A 19,707-nucleotide genomic window follows, 5' to 3' on the forward strand; every position below is an offset into this window, starting at 1 on the left:
AATTATCACATCGAATATTTTTAATTATTAAACAATAAATATTTTGAATAATTAAATAATAGATTATTAAACATACTTTTCGGTTCACGGGTCTCTCTGTTTCAATATCTGAATGAATCCGTATTTTAAATTTTGGAAAGGAATTTCAAATACCCGAAACTCAGTATCTCATAACTGAACACCCCTACAACTTATGGTTCAGAAACAGATTGTGGTAGTTGAAGAAATTAGTCAAAGTGGAAACGAATACAAATACAAGTTATCGGATTTTATTGTTGACATTTATTTTGTATTGAATACCATTTGTATGCGATTGCGGTATTAAAATTAGAGTTTGGGCCCAAGATTAGAGTTCGTTGTGAGATGGGCCATAGTACACGGTAGCAGAAAGCCAGAAACTTCTGCAAAATCAAATGGGCTGAATTTTGAAGCACTACCATGTTTAGGCTATAAGCCTATAACTCTGTTTAATAGTTTTTTCATATGTTATATAATTTGGACCAACAGATTTTATTTTTTTTTTGAGACTAATAGTTGCATTTATAACTTTTATTCATGTTTTTTAAACAAAGAACTCAATAAGCACTTAAAACTCAAAATACATTACTAGGATGAGCAATAATTGAACTATTAATCGAAACCAAATTAAAACTAACTAAATTTTGATTAACCAAAAATCAGTTGTCATAGATGACAATATGAATACTTTATCATGTTCCATCAACTCTAAATGAGTTATACGATCTACTTGTAAACATTTATAAACTCGGGGGTTACAGGTATCCACATTTCTTAGCGTTATTCAGTAAAGGATACAAATATATAAGCACCACATTTCTTAGTATCATCCAGTAAAGGATATAATAATAGTTTATAAAAAAAGAGAACGTAAAAAATAATACAAACTACAATACCAATCTACATAAGCAATGATTTATACTAACAAAGAAAAAACCTAAAAATTACAACAAAAGAATCAAAATCAAGAACAAAATAATAACAGCAAATACTTATAACAGCAAAAGAAAAAAAATCTAATAATAACAACAAAATATAAATCAACAAATACTTATAACGTCTCACAATAAAAAATTTACACATACGAACAAAAAATAACAGCAAACACCTATAAAAATAAATCTAATGATAACAGCAAAGTGGCTCTCACTGTTTTCATGTTAAAAATAAAAGGAAAATTGGTTTTAAATAATCCAAACTATGCTCTATTGGTAAATATCAGTCCCAACTTTACACTTGTCTGCTGGCAGTATCAACTATTTGTGTATTTGTTTTTAATGAGCCGCGACTAACGGATGTTAACTCCGTTAGTCTTTGTCTGACGTGGCCATCCTAGTTGGCAAAAACTTGATTACGTGGAATGTTACGTGGCGGCTGACTGTGTCTATCCCACTACTAAACCCATCATCTTCAACCTAATACTCTTTACAACTCACAACCACCACAACACCACCAGTCCACCACCCCTGCAACCATCGCCGGAACCCCGACCACCACCATGCCCATCCACAACAACCACCACTGGAACCCACCACCTGCAACTGGCATTCTTCCGGCCATCTTCTCCGACCCCCAACTTGTCGGAGTTCTGCCCTAATCTTGCCGGAGTTCACAAAACCCAGATGCGCTCTAAATCCAGATCCGATTGCTTATATTTAGGGTTTGAGACAATGGTCCTTTAGTGAGCAGGGTAGCGGCGGCGGTGGCCCGCGTGAGTAGAGTGGCGGTGGTCGGTGGGGTTCAAATCATGTTGAATGAAGTTGAAAGGAGGTATATGGTATAGTCGAATATGGGTTTTGTGAACTCCGGCAATATTAGGGCAGAACTCCGGCAAGTTGGGGGTCATAGAAGATGGCCAGAAGATGGCTAGGTGCAGGTGGTGGGTTCAGTGGGGGTTGCCGTGGATGGGCATGGTGGTGGTCGGGGTTCCGGCGATGGTTGCAGGGGTGGTGGACTTGTGGTGTTGTGGTTGTTGTGGGTTGTAAAGAGTATTAGGTTGAAGATGATGGGTTTAGTGGTGGGATGGGCACAGTCAGCCGCCACGTAACGTTCCACGTAATCAAGTTTTTGCCAACTGGGATGGCCACGTCAGACAAAGACTAACGGAATTAACATCCGCTAGTCGCGGCCCGTTAAAAACAAATAGACAAATAGTTGCAACTGCCAGCAAGCAAGTGTAATGTTGAGACTGATATTTACCAATAAGGTATAGTTTGGATTATTTAAAAGCAATTTTCCAAAATTAAATGCCTTTGATCATGTTTCATAAATAAATATATAAGCAATTCTAGTTAGCATTTGTATCAAATACGGATATGGTATTTAAGTATATGTAATTATGTATGCATAAATAAATTGTTTTCTTTTTTTTTACTTTTAGTTTAACAGAAACTAACTCAACCGAATTAAAAAATTCATATTTTCACATAATCATGTTTTATACTTTCATTTGATGTAAACATACCATCATTTCACGTGTTTATACCTCTATCTCATGTTTTTATGCTTTCATTTCATTTATTCATACCTCAATTTCATGTAATTTAAGCAAAAGCTCTAGCTCTAGCTCAAGCTTGGGCTTGGTTAGTAACCAACATTAAATGAACTAAACTGACAAACTAATCGAATATACCGAACTGATTAACCGAAAATCAATCGATTAATATAAACAAATTAACCGATAATTTCAATTTCGGTTTTAGTTTAGACTAGTAACCATACCAACCGAACAGTGCACACCGCGATACACGACCCCAAACATGGAGCACCGCCTTGAAAAACTTATATCTTTCTTGATAAATACATGTTGAACTTATTCATATTTTTTGTTGACTGTTAACCAAACCATAACCGAATCAAATTAACATCTACAACCGATTAATCATAACCGATGAACAATGTTTATGGTTTTCTGATTCACCAATAGTTAGGTTATGGTTACGGTTTTAGGGAAAAAGCGACCCAATTTAAAAGAAAAATTAAATATAAATATGTGAATCGAATTTTGAAGGTGAAAACCCGGGAAATAAAAGTTAATGATATAAACCCTAGGTTTGAGTTTGACATGAAACGAAATTGATGGTTTCAAAATGAAGCAAGAGGTGGGAAAGATGATATCGGTGGACCGTTGGGGTTCAGGGACCTGCTGACTCATCTTCACGCTGATCACACAGTGGGTCTGTCCCCTCGCTGGAACAGAGGCCCACTCTTGTGCTCTCACCTCACCGCCAGGCTCTTCCACCACAAGTTCCCCGGCTTCGACACCTCCTTGATTCGAACTCTCCGCATCGGCCAATGGCACCGCTTACCTCTTCTGTCGCAAACTAAGCTTCAAGTTATGCCCATTGAAGCCAACCACTGCCCTGGTATAATTGTTAATTCAAGTTTGTGTTCGTTCATTCAACTTTAAATGCACAATTTATTAAACTTGGTTATGCTGTTATGGATTAAAATAATTTCAATGAATATATTAACGAGCGTAAATTAATGAACACAAACGAGACATGTGTTTATGTTTGTTTGTTCGTTTAACTAAATGAACACAATTCTTTTGCTCATTTATAAAGGTATACTGGTTTTATTGGTCTCAACTTTCTCTTTTTGGTCGCTGTCGGTCCCAACTAACGGATTGGGTCCCAACTTTTAACGTATCTGTTCCCAGCGGTCCACGACTAACGGAATCCTAACAACGTTACTTGCAGGTCGCTGGAAAAACGTTTTTGTTCGGAAAAGTCACATTTATTTTTTTCCAGAAATCACCACTGGAACACCGCAACCACCACCAATTGACTCACCACCAACCAACCACCACCACTTGAGCCCCACCAACCGTTTTCGACGATGGTTCTAGGGTTTGCGGTGACCTCAATAATCAGGGTTTTTACCAGAAAAAGGTTCCTAAAGGCCCGATACAAAGTTACAAAATTGTTTGGTACAAAAATGTTGAGTTTTCCGGCCAAAAACATATTTCTGACGACCTGCAACTAGCGGCGTTAGGATTCTGTTAGTCGTGGACCGTTGGGAACAAATACGTTAAAAGGTGGGATTGTCAGCAGCCAATTCGTTAGTTGGGACTGACAACGACCAAAAGGTGATACTTGGTAGTAATAAAAACCAATATACCTTTATTAAATAATTGAACTTCCTGCTGAACAGTTCAGTTCAGAGACTGTTCACCGAACGTATGGTTCGTTTACACTTTACAATAGTCTTAATTTAAAGTTTCTGTGACGGATTACACAAGGTTCTGTTTACTGATACCACAATAGGGGTTAAGACTTAAAAATGCTGTTCATGGGTATGTTGTGATGCATTCAGTGTGATGGCTAGGGGTGCAAACGAGCCGAGTCGAGCCAAGCCCGAGCTCGGCTCATTTCATAGTTTTTCAAGCTCGGCTTGTTTAATATTTATTAATTATTTTTTTATATATTTATAATTATATTTTTATATTTATATTCATAATAACTTTATACTTGATGTCAGATGTTCAACATGAGGGACATCTAACTCCTCTAACACAGAGAACATAAAGACTAGGATTATATAAAATAATATGTTATTTAGTTAACTTTTTTCATAAAATTATATATATCAATTAATAATTATTAAATATATATGTATCTATTAATATATATAGTTATAAAAAAATATATAAATGACAGGCTCGTTTAGGCTCGTGAGCCGGCTCGAGCTCGATAGCTGAAGCTCGGGCCTGGGCTCGGGCTCGTTTATTAAACGAGCTTTCTTTTAGGCTCAAGGTCGGGCTCGTGCTCGTTTAAGCTTGGCTCGATCGAGCTTTTTCACCAGCCGATTTCGAGTAGCTCGCGAGCAGCTTGGCTCGTTTGCACCCCTTAGTGATGGCAAACACATTTTGCTTTCTTAAGCATGTACAAAATACTTTTACAGATTTCAAGATATATTTCTATGTTAATAACCATTCTCGCACCCTGCTTAAGTTTCTTGTAATCACTATTCGGTACTGATATATGTCTGCGCAGAACTTGTTCTAAGGCTTATTAGTTTATTCTTAAGTAACATGGTTAGAAATACAATCTGTTCTATTGTACGTATTAGTATTCAAGTAAACATCGCAGTGTGTGTTTCCCTTAGGTTCAACGGTTGTCTTTTTGGCAAAATCAAAAGTTTCTCTTTATTGAGCAAAGACTCATTAGTTAATTTCTATCATTCCTTTGTTATATGGCAGGGGCTGTTATGTATCTTTTCCGGGGTGCGTTTGGCATCACCCTTTACACAGGGGATTTTCGTTGGGAAGTAGAAAGTCAAATTACACAAATGGGCAAAAACATGCTTCTTAATGCTCTCAACAACGAGAAAGTCGACACCCTTTACATTGACAACACTTACTGCAACCCATCCTACTCATTTCCTTCAAGGGAAGTGGCTGCTCAACAGGTGGTTCATTTTATTCAGGCTTTATAATGCAACCAAGTAAAATAGGAATTCTTATGTTGTTCTTTAATAAATCACCTTCAGGTAGTTAATATCATCAATTCCTATCCTGAACATGACATCGTCATTGGCATAGACACGTTAGGAAAAGAGGATTTGTTACTCTACATCTCAAAGATGCTCAAAGTAAAGGTAATTCACTACCAACCAGTTTTTGTATAACTTCATCAATAATGTTCTGTTTATTACTTTTATTGCAGATTTGGGTATGGCCTGAGCGCTTACAAACCATGCATCTTCTTGGACTACATGACAATTTCACAACCAAAACCACTTTGACGAGAGTACGAGCTGTTCCTCGCTATAGTTTTTCTGTTGAAACACTAGAAGGATTAAATGCTATGCGCCCGACCATTGGGATCATGCCATCTGGACTTCCGTGGAAGCTAAAGAAAGTCGGAAGCAAGGATAAATCATGCGGTGTTTCTTCATTGAAGAAAGAGACGGATAACGATTTTGATATGAATATGCGAAATAGATACACAAATAACATAGAAAAGCATCATCAGTATATCTACACGGTTCCATATTCTGATCACTCCTGCTTTTCAGAGATAGTGGAGTTTGTTAAGTTTCTATGCCCGAACAACATCAAAGGTATTGTGTCTTCATCATTGTCTTATGTTGATCCGTGTTACCATCTTCGCAACATTTATGGAACATCGAGCTTATGCCAAAAACATGTGACCATGGAAGAAAGTGCACCGGTTGAAGGTGAATGTAAGTCTACTCTTGCTTGTAATAGTTCCACCAATGTGAAGTTAAGGAGAAAAAAGATTAAACAGTATAGATTCTGTGTTCATAAAACTAGGGTTAGTTTGTTAAGAAGGTTTAACCGTGGTGCGAAGCTAACAAGTGAAGATTGTTGTGATGATTAATTTTTTTGTGCCAACCGGGCCAATTTTGGACTTCCATCAGATTGTTGGAGTTGCATGTTTCTTTGACACAGTTTTGAAAATAAAAATAGTTCTGTTGTGACTTATCTTTCATTGTATGGCTGTTATTGTGGTTCCTCTAATTTATCAAGGACTAAAATAAAATCATTGACCAATTCAACTTTCAGTGATCAAAGTTGGCCAATAAATACCAATTTGGTTGGACCAGTGGAGTATATAGGGATGTGACATGTCTAACGTGTGGAAAATAACTTCAGTGTCAAATTGTTTTTTTTCCCAAGTTATTTTTGAGTTAAACAAGTCTTCTATGATATTCTTTTCAACTTTACAGTTCTTGGAGTAGGACTTTGTTATAGAAAAAAAGATTTTTAGTTTATATTGACTTGACTTTGTCCAAAAAGAATGTCAGTTCTATAAAACCAATGCTGGCAATACAATACTTGTAACAGCTTGATCACTAATGGAGTTTTTGGTTCTTTTGTGCTTCTTTCTCATCGTTTCTTTCACATCTGGAGCCGATACCATATCTGCAAACCAGTCTTTATCTGGAAGCCAAACAATCATATCAAAAGGTGGAAACTTTGAGCTGGGCTTCTTCAAGCAGGTAATTCTTCCAACTATTATATAGGAATATGGTATAAGAAGGTATCTTCCGATCCTCCTACTATAGTCTGGGTAGCAAACCGAGAAACACCCATCTCCGATAGATTCATATCAGAATTAAAAATTGTAAACAGTAACTTAGTGCTCATAAACGAGTCCAAGCTACTAATTTGGTCCACAAATGTCACCACTGCCCGTTTTAATTCTGTAACTGCTGTTCTTCTTGACGATGGTAACTTAGTTCTGAGTGACGGGTCCAAAACAGTTGAACCCATCTGGCAAAGTTTTGACCACCCAGTGGATACCTGGTTACCCGGTTCTAAACTTGCTTATGATAATAGAACAAAGCCAACTTCTTACATCATGGAGAAGCGATGATGATCCCGGGGTAGGCCTCTTCTTTTTGGAGCTTATCCCTTCTAGTAAAGAGTATGAAAGCAAGTGGAATGGGTCCCAACAATACTGGACAAGTGGGGCCATGGAATGGGCAGATATTTAGCTTAGTACCTGAAATGAGTTTAAATTACATTTATAATTTCAGCTTTATTTCAAATGAAAACGAGAGTTACTTCATTTATTCTGTGTATAATTCCTCCATTATATCTAGATTTATAATGTGTGTTTCTGGTCAAGTTCAGCAACAATCATGGTTGGAACAAACGAAAAAATGGAGTTTGTTTTGGATTCAGCCTAGAACATCACAGTGTGAGGTATATGCTTTCTGTGGTGCTTTTGGTACTTGCAGACGGACTCTATTGCCATATTGTAATTGCTTGACTGGTTTCAAACCTAAATCCGAAAATGATTGGAATCAGAGTGCTTTCTCTGGTGGGTGTGTGAGAAAAACAGATTTGGAATGTGGGGATACCAAGAAAATCTCCTTTACAACGGTTAAAGTAGCTGATATCCCTCTAAATTCCTTGTCTATGGTGGTTGGGAGTGGTGGAGAATGTCGTGCCACGTGTATAAACAGTTGTCGGTGTAATGCTTACTCGTTTTCAGATAATCAATGCTCGGTTTGGGAGGTAGAGCTTTTGAATCTTTCAGAAGACAATGTTAGTGGGAAAATGATCAATATCAAAATCGCTTCTAAAGATCTTCCACCTCAGTTACAGAAAAAAAGTAATCATGGTGCTGTTATCGGGTCCGTTGTGGCAGGCGTGGTTCTTGTTTTGGGTCTAATTTGTTTATAATCTATAGAAAAAAGAGGATATCGGTTGGGAAGACAACAATGGAGGGATCCCTGGTGTCGTTTGTTTTTAGGTATTTACAAATAGCCACCAAAAATTTCACAGAGAAATTAGGAGGTGGTGGGTTTGGTTCAGTTTTCAAGGGGGTACTGCGTGATGCATCGGTTGTGGCGGTGAAAAAGCTTGAAAGTATTAGTCAAGGAGATAAACAGTTCAGGAGTGAAGTCAGCACAATTGGGACCATCCAACATGTTAATCTTGTTCATCTTCGTGGGTTTTGTGCACAAGGTAACAGCAAGCTGTTGGTGTATGATTACATGCCAAACGGTTCTCTAGATTCTCATCTTTTCCATGAAAAACAAGATAGTGTTCTAGACTGGGAAACAAGGTGTGACATTGCACTTGGAATTGCAAGAGGGTTGGTTTATCTTCATGAGAAGTGTAGAGACTGTATAATTCACTGTGACATAAAGCCAGAAAACATTCTTTTAGACGCTGATTTCTGCCCAAAATTAGCAGAATTTGGTCTGGCAAAGCTTGTGGGTCGAGAGTTTAGTCGGGTTTTGACTACTTTTAGAGGGACAAAAGGATATCTAGCACCCGAATGGTTATCGGGGGTGCCCGTCACAACCAAAGCAGATGTTTTTAGCTACGGAATGATGCTTTTTGAGTTAGTTTATGGTAAAAGAAACGCTGAGCAATCTGATGACTCAAGAGGTAAATTCTTTCCTAGTTTGGTTGCTAATGTGCTAATGACGGGAGGTGATATCCTTAGCCTATTAGACAGTAGGTTAAACCGGGAAGCGAGTGTTGAGCAAGTCACCAGAATTTGCAAAGTTGCGTGTTGGTGTATTCAAGATGAGGAAGATAATAGGCCTTCAATGAGTTTGGTGGAACAAATTCTTGAGGGAGTATTGGATGTTAACATGCCTCCGGTCCCACGATCTGTCAAGTTATTTCTTGATAATACGGAGCCGATTGTTTTCTTCACCGAGCCATCATCAAACGGGAGTTCACAACCACTGAGCAACTCATCAAGTCATGATTCACAATCTAACAGCGCATCTTCTTCAAAGACCAAGATATCTGTCTAGAACACACGCCGCATTAATGATGTTTGCGATACATATGTGTGGTTAATTTGTGTTTTGAGCATTTATTGCTAAAGGCTATGCTCAAATATTGTAATTGATGGTACTGTTGGGGTCTCCAAGTATTAGGTTGCTATATAACATGAGTGATGATATATATGCTTAGAAATATGCCTAATCTGTAATTGACATATGATATGAATACCTTTATTTTCTTCTTATTTTGTCATGTGTTTTAATCTTTTTATTAGACATAATTTCAGGAGGTGTTTTAGATATATTATTTTGTGAGTTGTTTATATGATCTGAGAATGAAAAAATTGGAGCTTGTGATTGGATCATGCATTTTGGTTTTATGGTTTACATTTGTTTATATAATGTAAACAAAGTTGTTTATGGCCACATTCTATTTTCTTTTGTAAACAGAAAAATTAGAAGAATATGTTAAATAGTATATGTATACAAGAAATGATCAATAGGATCAATTTACTTGATAGAAGTATTAACACCAAATATCAGATAACCTATAAATGATAATTTAGGTGATCCAACCTGACCCAAAACTTCGCCGGGTAGTTTTAAATTTAAATACCGAAAAATACGTGTAACATAGAAAAAAAATTCCGGCTCTATCACACTTTCCAACTATAAAACAAAAGTCTGTTTTGTACATGCTTCTTGGTAGACAAATGTATTATGGCTGAGTGATAAAGAGTTCTCTAGTTACTTATTGTTCTTCGTATGGGTATATAACTGTTCCGTGGTTTCTTCTAAGGTCTGAAATAACTAGCTATTGGTTGATATTAAATGAAGTGGGTCACAATGTAGACACGTTCGATGTTCAATGGTGGCCTAGGGGGTGTTTGTTTTGCCACTTAATGAAAGCATTCAGACTTTCACATCTTATTCGGCCAGATATGGGGTGTTTGGTTTGTTTAAAAAATACATCTGAATGGAAACTTTTACCTCTTATTCGGTCAGATTGAATAAGAATCTGAACGAGAAAGAGGACCAATATAACCCTCAACCTAATACAGCCTCTACACTCAACTACGATCCGTCCCAACCCACAACCTAATCACCGCTGCTCTTCCAACCCACAACCTAGTCTTTTTGAACAATTCCACTGCCAAGTTGTGCTTTTTCCAAGTCATAAAAAAAGTTTCACAAGTCTTCCATCATAGTAAATTTACCGTTTATGAAGAGAGCTTATATTGACTTTACTTCTTTATTTATTGATGGGCAAATACTAAAAAAACATATTTTCTGTCTTTTCATGTTAAAGTCTCTCAACAACATTTTGCATGTAAAGACCCTGCTACATGTGAATTTTGAACAATAATGTGGACATAGGTTGTAAAAACATGGAATTTTTTTTTTTTTTTTGTTTGTTAATGTGCTTACCCCCATCCACCCATGTAGCATATAGAATTCATTAACTATTGTTCACCTTTTTTTTTCTTTCAGATCTACAGCACAAAAATGTATCACTAAAGTTTTCAATTGTTCAGTACATAACCAAAAATGGTAAAATATATTGCTGCCATTTTTGGGTTTATTCTTACGAATATATAATTCTAATGAAAAGGTTTGAAATGAACAAAAATGACAAAAGTTTGTCGCTGCTATTTGTGGCTTTATATAGGGAGGGATGGTGGATGTGGTGGCATCACTCACCACACACCCCACCCAATTATATTGTGCCACATCACCAACCCAAATTCCATCACATGTGATGGTTTTTTTACTAGGGGTGGTGGTGTGGTGTGATGGTGTGTGATGGACTTTTTTTTTATTTTTTTTGTAACTTTAAAAATTAAAACAATATTTAATAGAACTTAAAAATAAAAAAAATAGTTTAATAGAACATAATTCAACATAAAATTTAGAAATAAAAAATAAAAGTTACAACGAACGTCTACTCCTCGTCTGAATCCGGAAATTCCAAACCTAAAGAACCTATATGCGTAACAAGATCTCATCTCAACCGATGATGAATATCTTCATCCCGCAAGTCTAATTGGACATCATCGGGAACGGGAACTTGAGTAGAAGGATCCGGTACCCAATCTGGAGAAATTGCATTTCCATCTTCTTTTATTAACATATTGTGTAATATGATGCATGCATACACGTAGCTAGAGATCGTGGGTTTTTTCATTGCACGAACCGGTCGACTGAGTATGCACCATCTACCCTTTAAAACACCGAAAGCTCTCTCGACATCTTTTCTTGCCGATTCTTGCAACTTCTTGACCGCCTTTTCATTGGTCTTGACAGGAAACGAAAAGGCTTTCACAAAAACAGACAATTGGGGGTAGATACCGTCGACAAGATAGTAGCCACGTCTGTAATATCTCTCGTTGACAAAGTACGGACAGAAAAGTGCGGTGCCATCTGTTACGCTCTTGGAATACACCCATCATCACGCGTGACAACCATCAAGCAAACAACTCTTTTTAGCGTGACAAGGGGGGCGGCGACGGTGTGCTAAGGGCCACCACGCGTGATGGGGAGGCCACCACGCGGTGCGCCGTCTGCCCTTATGAAAAAAGGAAATAGTTTTGTTTATAAGATTTGTGTTTGGATCAAATACAAATTAAATAAACATGCCAACTGTGAGAATCACGTAGTGTAATTATATATATACAAAACTTATATATATACAAATAGTGTGATTGTGTAATTATTTAATTAAATCATTTTATAATTACACTACGCTGTAATTACACTACACTATAATTACAATATATTGTATATATAATTACACTACTTGATTCCCATAGTTAGCATGCTAATTTAATTTTTACGTTAACTTTCTCTTACTATTACTTGTTACCTGACTTTACATCGCCCTCAAAAGATTTTTCTCCTAAAAAATTCGGCTAAAGAAATTTTTTTTTTAATCAAAACTATCAAAACCAAGTTAGAAAAAGCTAGTTAGTTTACCCGCGTTTAATGGGGCGGGTGTGAAATTGACAATTTGGTTATGTTAGTTGCTATTGCTTCAACTTCGTGAGACTATATCACTTGTTGTTTATATGAGGTAAGCTATTATTAAAACCATATGATGATATAAAAACACTAATTTTAACTCCAATTTTTAGTCAACACATCTTTAGTGCATCACAAAATTAAGCAAAATTGACCACTGTAACAACACCTATTCAGAATCTGACCGCCGTGGAGTGAAAGCAAAAGGTTGAAAGCGTGAAACGGAGAACGATGAAAGCGCCACAACTTTCCACTTTCCGCCGACGCCATAGACAGCGGGATCCAAATGAAGAAATCGTTACCGGCGGAAGCAGAGATGAAATCGACGTAGTAGGCTTTATGTGAGAGGTTTATGTAGAACTAAGGCTCAAATCAATTTCAAAGAAGAAGCAAATACTTAAGAAGATGTGGGGGTGCGGCACTGACTTCTATAATCATGCGAGGCAATCATGGAGTCGCCGGAAATGTAACGGACAAAGAGAAAACCGGGCGCTGCACTTTCCACCGCAGCGCCCGTCTGTTTGTTTCTCTCTCTAGAACACACCCTTGTACCTCTTTCTCTGTCCCTGTTCTCTTTCTCTAGATAGAGAGTCCCGTGTCACCACCGAGTTTAATCATCGATGGCTACCATGGAGTCGCTGAAAAAGAAACGTTAAGAAGATAAGAGAGCTATTTATGAAACTTAGAGAGAGAAACCTTAGAGCATGGAAAAGGGGGTTGAAAGCAAGAGACATCATAATGAATGCAAAAGGAGTAGCTGGAGTTTACAGGTGGTGGAGGAGGTGACATAGAAACCACACGTATAACCTTAGGTGACGAGATGAAATGCTTTAAGTAGTTGTATCCTGAGCATAATAACCAGTAACGATAAGTAGAAAAAGTAGAGAGCAAGCCAGCTTCTCAATTAATATATATATATATATATATATATATATATATATATATATGGGCGGGATCAAGAGAGAACTCATCTTAAAAAGAGAACTAGAGAACTCCATTAAAACCATTGATTTTACATGATCAATGGTTGAATCAAAAGGGAAGGGGGAAATAGAAAAAAAAGGCTGGTTTTTAATGAGGCGGTAAAATTGGAATTGACCTAAATCTAATCCTGTCATTATCTCTTCTCTCACTCCATCATTCCCTGTATCTTTCACATGATCTAGATCTAATATATAGTATGTTGTATTATTTATATGCAGCGGTCATCTATTACGTATATGCAAAACTAATCTATTACCTACATATATAGTATGTTGTATTACATATACACAACACTTATATATTACATGCATATGAAGTCTGTTGTATTACATATATGCAACACTTGTCTGTTACATACATATGCAATATGTTGTATTACGTATATGCAGTAGTTATCTATTACATATATCTGCAGTCTCTTGTATTGCATCTATGCAACACTTATAATTGATTGGATTGAGGTGTGTTTGCTAAGAATCATACGGAATGTTTCAGGGTATTGTGTTACCTATATGCATTTATCTACAACTAAATGCATTTGGACCGGTGGTATTACGTATATGCACTTATGTGATAACATAATATTAGTATTGCAGGAACCTCATAAACACAATTGGTTCATAATCCTCCAAATTACCTCATCAAAACTACACATTGATTAACGAAACTAATATAAACATACTCAGAATCAATAATCGACTCTCAGTCAACCTTCAATTTCATCAATATAACTCTAATTTTGACGTTATCTATCCAATTTTGACCAATGACGAAGTCAAACTCTTAGATCTGATAATTTGCTGACTGAAACTGAATATTGAGCATTAAATTTGTTCTATAACATCTCGAAATCATTACTATATCATCAAACTCTCATCAATTCAAACAAATATTAGATCTGGATCATCAATTTGTGAAGACGTATGGTGAAGAAGGTAATTGGTGAAGTTGTGGGTTATTAATATTATTTGGAAAACATTTTTATAAAAGTAACCCTCTAATTATGAGTTCTCTAGTTCTCTCCCAATCAATGAGTTCTGTAAGGCCCCGTTACCGGTAGCCCTACATTAGTGTTGGATTTACTCATAAACGCAGTTCTAAACATCAGAGTTAATAAAAACTTTCGCGGAATAATAAAACTTCACCCATAACATTTTACATAACCATCAAATCATGTCTTATAAAACATTCGTAGTCAATTAAAACAAAACATAGTCTTTAAAACATCACAACATTTCTTCAAGATGCCAGTATCTTCGATTCCGTGCCATGTGTCTTCATTCATGCGAGCTGCCTCAACCTATTTGCCTGCGTGCATACTAAAAGTCAGCTACGCTGAGTGAGTTCTAGTTAATCACATAATTTACTTTTCATACACATATACGTGCCCGAAGGTACACATTACATACATATCATGTTCAGCATTCGTCCATACACATTCATATCTAACCATACATTATAAAAGGCGTTTCACCCTACTTACCTCGGATATTATAAGGGTCCAGTACCCTCCATCCTCGGATATTATTAGGGTCCGGTCACCCTTCATCCTCGGATATTATTAGGGTCCGGTACCCTTCATCCTCGGATATTATTAGGGTCCGGTACCCTTCATCCTCGGATATTATTAGGGTCCGGTACCCTTTCTTCCATAGCTTCATACCATACCTGTTCTTAAATACTGTTCCTGACAATACGTGCAATCTCCGAAGAGCGTTCACGTACCATTAACATATCATACGTACATTATGCATAGATCATATATATTCATACGTGCATCTTATCTTACATCATACATGGCAATCACATCTTTAGCTACCACCTGACGGTACGTGCAATATCCGAAGATCGTTCACGCACCGTCAAGCAATCATCATACATAAATCATACAAGGCATACACTTACCACTTAAGGTAAGTGTATTAACTATCACATCGAGTATGCACACAGCCCCGAAAACATAACAAGGAAGTGGGGCTAGAAACTCACCTCAACACGGTTGCGTTCACCGTTTACGGTTATTCCCTTCTTGAGCTGTGCACGACTAACTGTATAATAATTATACGTTTCAGTAAACTATCACTACACATATCGTCTTTCTAGTTTAATTATTACCCTCAACGAACGGGGGTGGTCCGGGGGCAGCGCCCCTGGCAGCGGGGTTCTAGGGGCGGCAGCCCCTAGCGGGGTCCAGGGGCAGAGCCCTTGGCTGGGGTTAAGCTGCCAGGTCAGCTTGGAAAATTTTTATTTTCATTAACAGTCTTAACACATTTTCCATTAAGATTTTGAATCATTAAATAATTTGCTACATAAAATCCAAGGGCTTCTTTGTAATTAAATCATTCTTTTCTAAGTCCAGGGACCATTCTGTCATTCTTTCAAAGTTCTGATTCGTCACTCAGTCCTTAACGAATGGGAATTCATAACGAATTACCCATTATAGCGAATCTGCCTTTGTAACGAATCAGGCATCTTAACGAGCTGGCCCCTTTAGCAAATTGAACCTTAACGAACTGATCTGGTCAACGAATGAACCCTATAACGAATGGGGTTCATTCGTCCCTCCCTTAACGAATGGCCTTAGCGAATGGCCTAGTTCGCCCTTATTTCCTTAACGAATTACATGCCAGTTCGCTAATCTTTCCTTACCGAATCGGCTGGCGAATCACATCTATTTCGCTAGTTACCCTTAGCGAATTAGGGTTAGGCCAGAGAATGTCGGAAACATTCTCTGACACGCTAACCTCGTACCCGCCGCCTTTCCGGCGCCGCCGCCGGAAAAACGCTGTTTCACCGGAAAAACGAGATCTATCTCGTTTTCCACAGTTTTTTTTACCGTTTTTCGTCTCGTTTGATCCAGATTTGAGCTAGGGTGACCCCTAAGCTCATGACTTAAACGGTTTAACGGTGTCTGCTCGTCGTTTCGTGACTATATCTAACGGTTTAATTTCATACAATATTAAACTATCATTACCTTGGGCCGGGATCCGTTTCTTCTTCTATATTTCGGCTAGAGAGAGAAAGGGAGCTTAAGTGTGTGTTTTGAGAGGTGTATGGAATATGTGTGAAATGAGAAATAAATGGGTAATTAAGGTTTATATAATTATGGATCATGGGCTTAAGCCCATGGTCCTTTCCTCTTTCTTTCATAACCCAAGTCCATAACCCATGTCCATTGACCCAACACTAGCCCAACTCCTAATAACCCATACTTTCATTTATTAACCGAAACCCAAAAAACGGGATGTTACAAGTCTTCCCTCCTTAAAGAGGTTTCGTCCCCGAAACCTAGCTATTACATAAACAAATTTGGATAAAATTTGCGCATGTCTTCCTCAGCTTCCCATGTAGCGTCCGATCCCTTGCGATGCTTCCATATCACTTTCACTAGGGGTATAACCTTGCGTCGTAGTTGCTTTTCCTTGCGATCAGCTATTTCGATGGGTTGCTCAATGTAGTTCAGCTGTTCATCAATCTCAATGTCCATTAATGGCACGTGCGACGTGTCACCAGCTAGACATTTTCTCAGATGAGAAACATGGAAGGTTGAGTGAATTCCTTCTAGCTCTTCAGGCAACTCCAGTTTGTAGGCCACTTCACCTACACGATCAATAATCTTAAACGGCCCAATGTACCTCGGACTCAACTTCCCTCTTTTCCTGAAACGAATAATTCCTTTCCAAGGCGAGACTTTGAGCATCACATTGTCACCAACTTTAAACTCAATCGGTCGTCGCCGCTTATCGGCATACGACTTCTGTCTATCTTGAGCAGCTTTCATCCTTGCTTTGATCTGATCGAACCTTGAGGAGGTTTCTTGCACAACTTCTAGGCTTCCCATCTCCGTCTGACCAATCTCTCCCCAACATACCGGAGTTCTACAGCGTCTTCCATATAACATCTCGAATGGTGGCATGCCAATACTTGAATGGTAGCTGTTGTTGTAGGAGAATTCTGCTAGATGTAGATGATCATCCCAGCTTCCACCGAAGTCTAAAACACAAGCACGTAGCATATCCTCAAGGGTTTGGATCGTCCTTTCAGACTGTCCATTTGTTTGAGGATGATACGCCGTACTAATGTTCAATCTCGTTCCCATAGCTTCATGGAACTTCTTCCAAAACCTCGAAGTAAAACGAGTATCTCTATCAGACACGATCGATAACGGCACTCCATGCTTAGATACAACCTCTTTAATGAACAAGCTTGCCAACGTTTCTGACGAGATAGCCTCTCGTATAGGCAGAAAGTGAGCACTCTTGGTCAAACGGTCCACAATCACCCAGATGGTATCATGATGCTTAGCTGTACGAGCTAGCTTAGTTATGAAATCCATGGTGATGTGTTCCCATTTCCACTCTGGTATCTCTAGCGGTTGCATCTTTCCATAAGGCTTTTGATGTTCGGCTTTGACTTGCAAACAAGTTAAGCACTTACTAACATAATCCTCTACAAATCTTGGCCACCAGTAGTCTCTCTTCAAATCCTGGTACATCTTTGTATCTCTTGGATGAATCGAATACCTTGACTTATGAGCTTCATCTAAGATTTGACCTAGGAGATCTCCATGGCGTGGAAGTACTTTAAACTCTTATGATCAGTGTAAATGGTACACTTAGTACCATACAGATAGTGTCTCCATATCTTGAGAGCATGCACTACTGCTGCTAGCTCCAAATCATGCGTCGGATAAGTACTCTCATGGACCTTCAACTGTCTAGACGCGTAAGCTATCACCTTTCCTCGTTGCATCAACACGCAACCTAACCCACGATGCGAAGCATCAGTACAAACAACCAAATCCTCGTCACCATCGGGTAAAGCAAGGATTGGAGCTTGTGTGAGTCTCTTCTTTAACTCCTGAAAAGCCTCTTCCTGATACTTACCCCAACTGAATACTATCGACTTTCGGGTCATACCAGTCAACGGTGCGGCTATCTTGGAGAAACCTTCAATGAATCTCCTATAGTAGCCAGCTAACCCTAAGAAGCTTCGTATATCAGTCGGATTTTGTGGAGTCTTCCAATTCGTTATTGCTTCAATCTTAGCTGGGTGCAAGGTAATCCCTTCAGGATTGATCACGTGACCTAGGAATTGCACTTCTCGCAACCAAAACGTGCATTTCGAAAACTTAGCATACAACTTCTCTTTCTTCAGAGTCTCCAATACTTCTCTCAGATGCTTAGCATGATCAGACTCGCTTCGGGAATAAATCAATATATCTTCGATGAAGACGATAACTGACTTATCCAACATTGGTCGACACACCCTATTCATCATGTCCAAAAATGCTGCGGGAGAATTCGTTAGACCGAATGACATTACGAGGAACTCGTAGTGTCCATACCGCGTCCGAAACGCCATTTTAGGGATGTTTGCCTCCTTCACTTTCAACTGATAATAGCCTGATCTGAGATCTATTCGTGAGAACCAACTTGAACCTTGCAGTTGGTCAAACAGATCGTCAATCCTTGGCAAAGGATATCTATTCTTTATCGTAAGCTTGTTCAACTTGCGATAGTCTATGCACATTCTCATACTTCCATCTTTCTTCTTCACGAACAACACTGGCGCGCCCCACGGGGAAACGCTTGGCCTTATGAGACCTTTATCGAGGAGTTCCTGCAGTTGGGACATCAATTCTTTCATCTCGGACGATGCTAGACGGTAAGGCGCTTTCGCGACGGGCTGGGCTCCTGGTACTAAATCTATCTGGAATTCTATCTCTCGCTCCGGTGGCAACCCCGGAGATCCTTAGGGAATACTTCTGGGTAATCGCGCACTATAGGAACATCTTTCATTTCTTTCATCTCGTCCGTAGCGTTGACAACTTACGCCAGGTAGGCACCGCACCCTCGCCTTAACAAACCTTCGGCTTTTATCATTGATATGACGTTAAATCCTGAACTTTCATTATCGCCATAAACCGTCACGACACTACCATCCAAGGACTTTAGCTTTATTATCCTATTCTTACATACTATCTGAGCTTCATATTCGGACAACCAATCCATTTCCAAAACTACATCGAATCCTCCTAAGGTCATAACATACAAAGTAACAGGGAATTCATGTCCCTCGAATTCTATCTTACAATTCTTAACAATTTTCATTACTTTCACCGAGGTGTCACTAGCGGTTTCTACTACGAAGGTTTCAGACACTCGACAACATTTCATTTTAGCTAGTTTACTAAATGTCGCAGCTACAAAACTTCTATTCGCACCCGAATCAAATAATACTGAAGCAGAAATACCGTTTACTAAGAACGTACCAGTCACAACATCAGGAATTTGTCTAGCTTGTTCCTGGGTCAGCATGTAGGCCCTAGTCCTCGGCCTTGCTTGGTCAACATCTTTCTTCCCACTACCTCCAGCCTCCCCTTCCGTGCATTCCCTTGCAAAATGACCCGTCTTACCACATTTATAGCATGCGGGTTTTGCATGGCATTCATTAGCATAA

At 38.4% G+C, this 19,707-nt stretch overlaps 2 pseudogenes across 2 annotated transcripts; both read left to right on the forward strand.

The window, feature by feature from the left end:
• The first annotated feature begins 3,128 nt into the window (after positions 1-3,128).
• On the forward strand, positions 3,129-6,367 carry LOC143619467 (uncharacterized; annotated as a pseudogene). Its single transcript, XR_013151186.1, has 4 exons — positions 3,129-3,383; positions 5,222-5,430; positions 5,512-5,619; positions 5,688-6,367. The product of XR_013151186.1 is annotated as an uncharacterized LOC143619467 (transcript).
• Positions 6,368-6,464: 97 nt separating this feature from the next.
• Positions 6,465-9,488, forward strand: LOC143619468 (G-type lectin S-receptor-like serine/threonine-protein kinase At2g19130 pseudogene; annotated as a pseudogene). The gene is made up of 2 exons (XR_013151187.1): positions 6,465-6,649; positions 6,748-9,488. The product of XR_013151187.1 is annotated as a G-type lectin S-receptor-like serine/threonine-protein kinase At2g19130 pseudogene (transcript).
• Positions 9,489-19,707: the final 10,219 nt, after the last annotated feature.

Source organism: Bidens hawaiensis, unplaced genomic scaffold (assembly GCF_021521415.1).
Source record: "Bidens hawaiensis isolate Kalapana, Puna unplaced genomic scaffold, B.hawaiensis_p1.1 tig00002442_1, whole genome shotgun sequence".
Classification (NCBI taxonomy): domain Eukaryota; kingdom Viridiplantae; phylum Streptophyta; class Magnoliopsida; order Asterales; family Asteraceae; genus Bidens; species Bidens hawaiensis.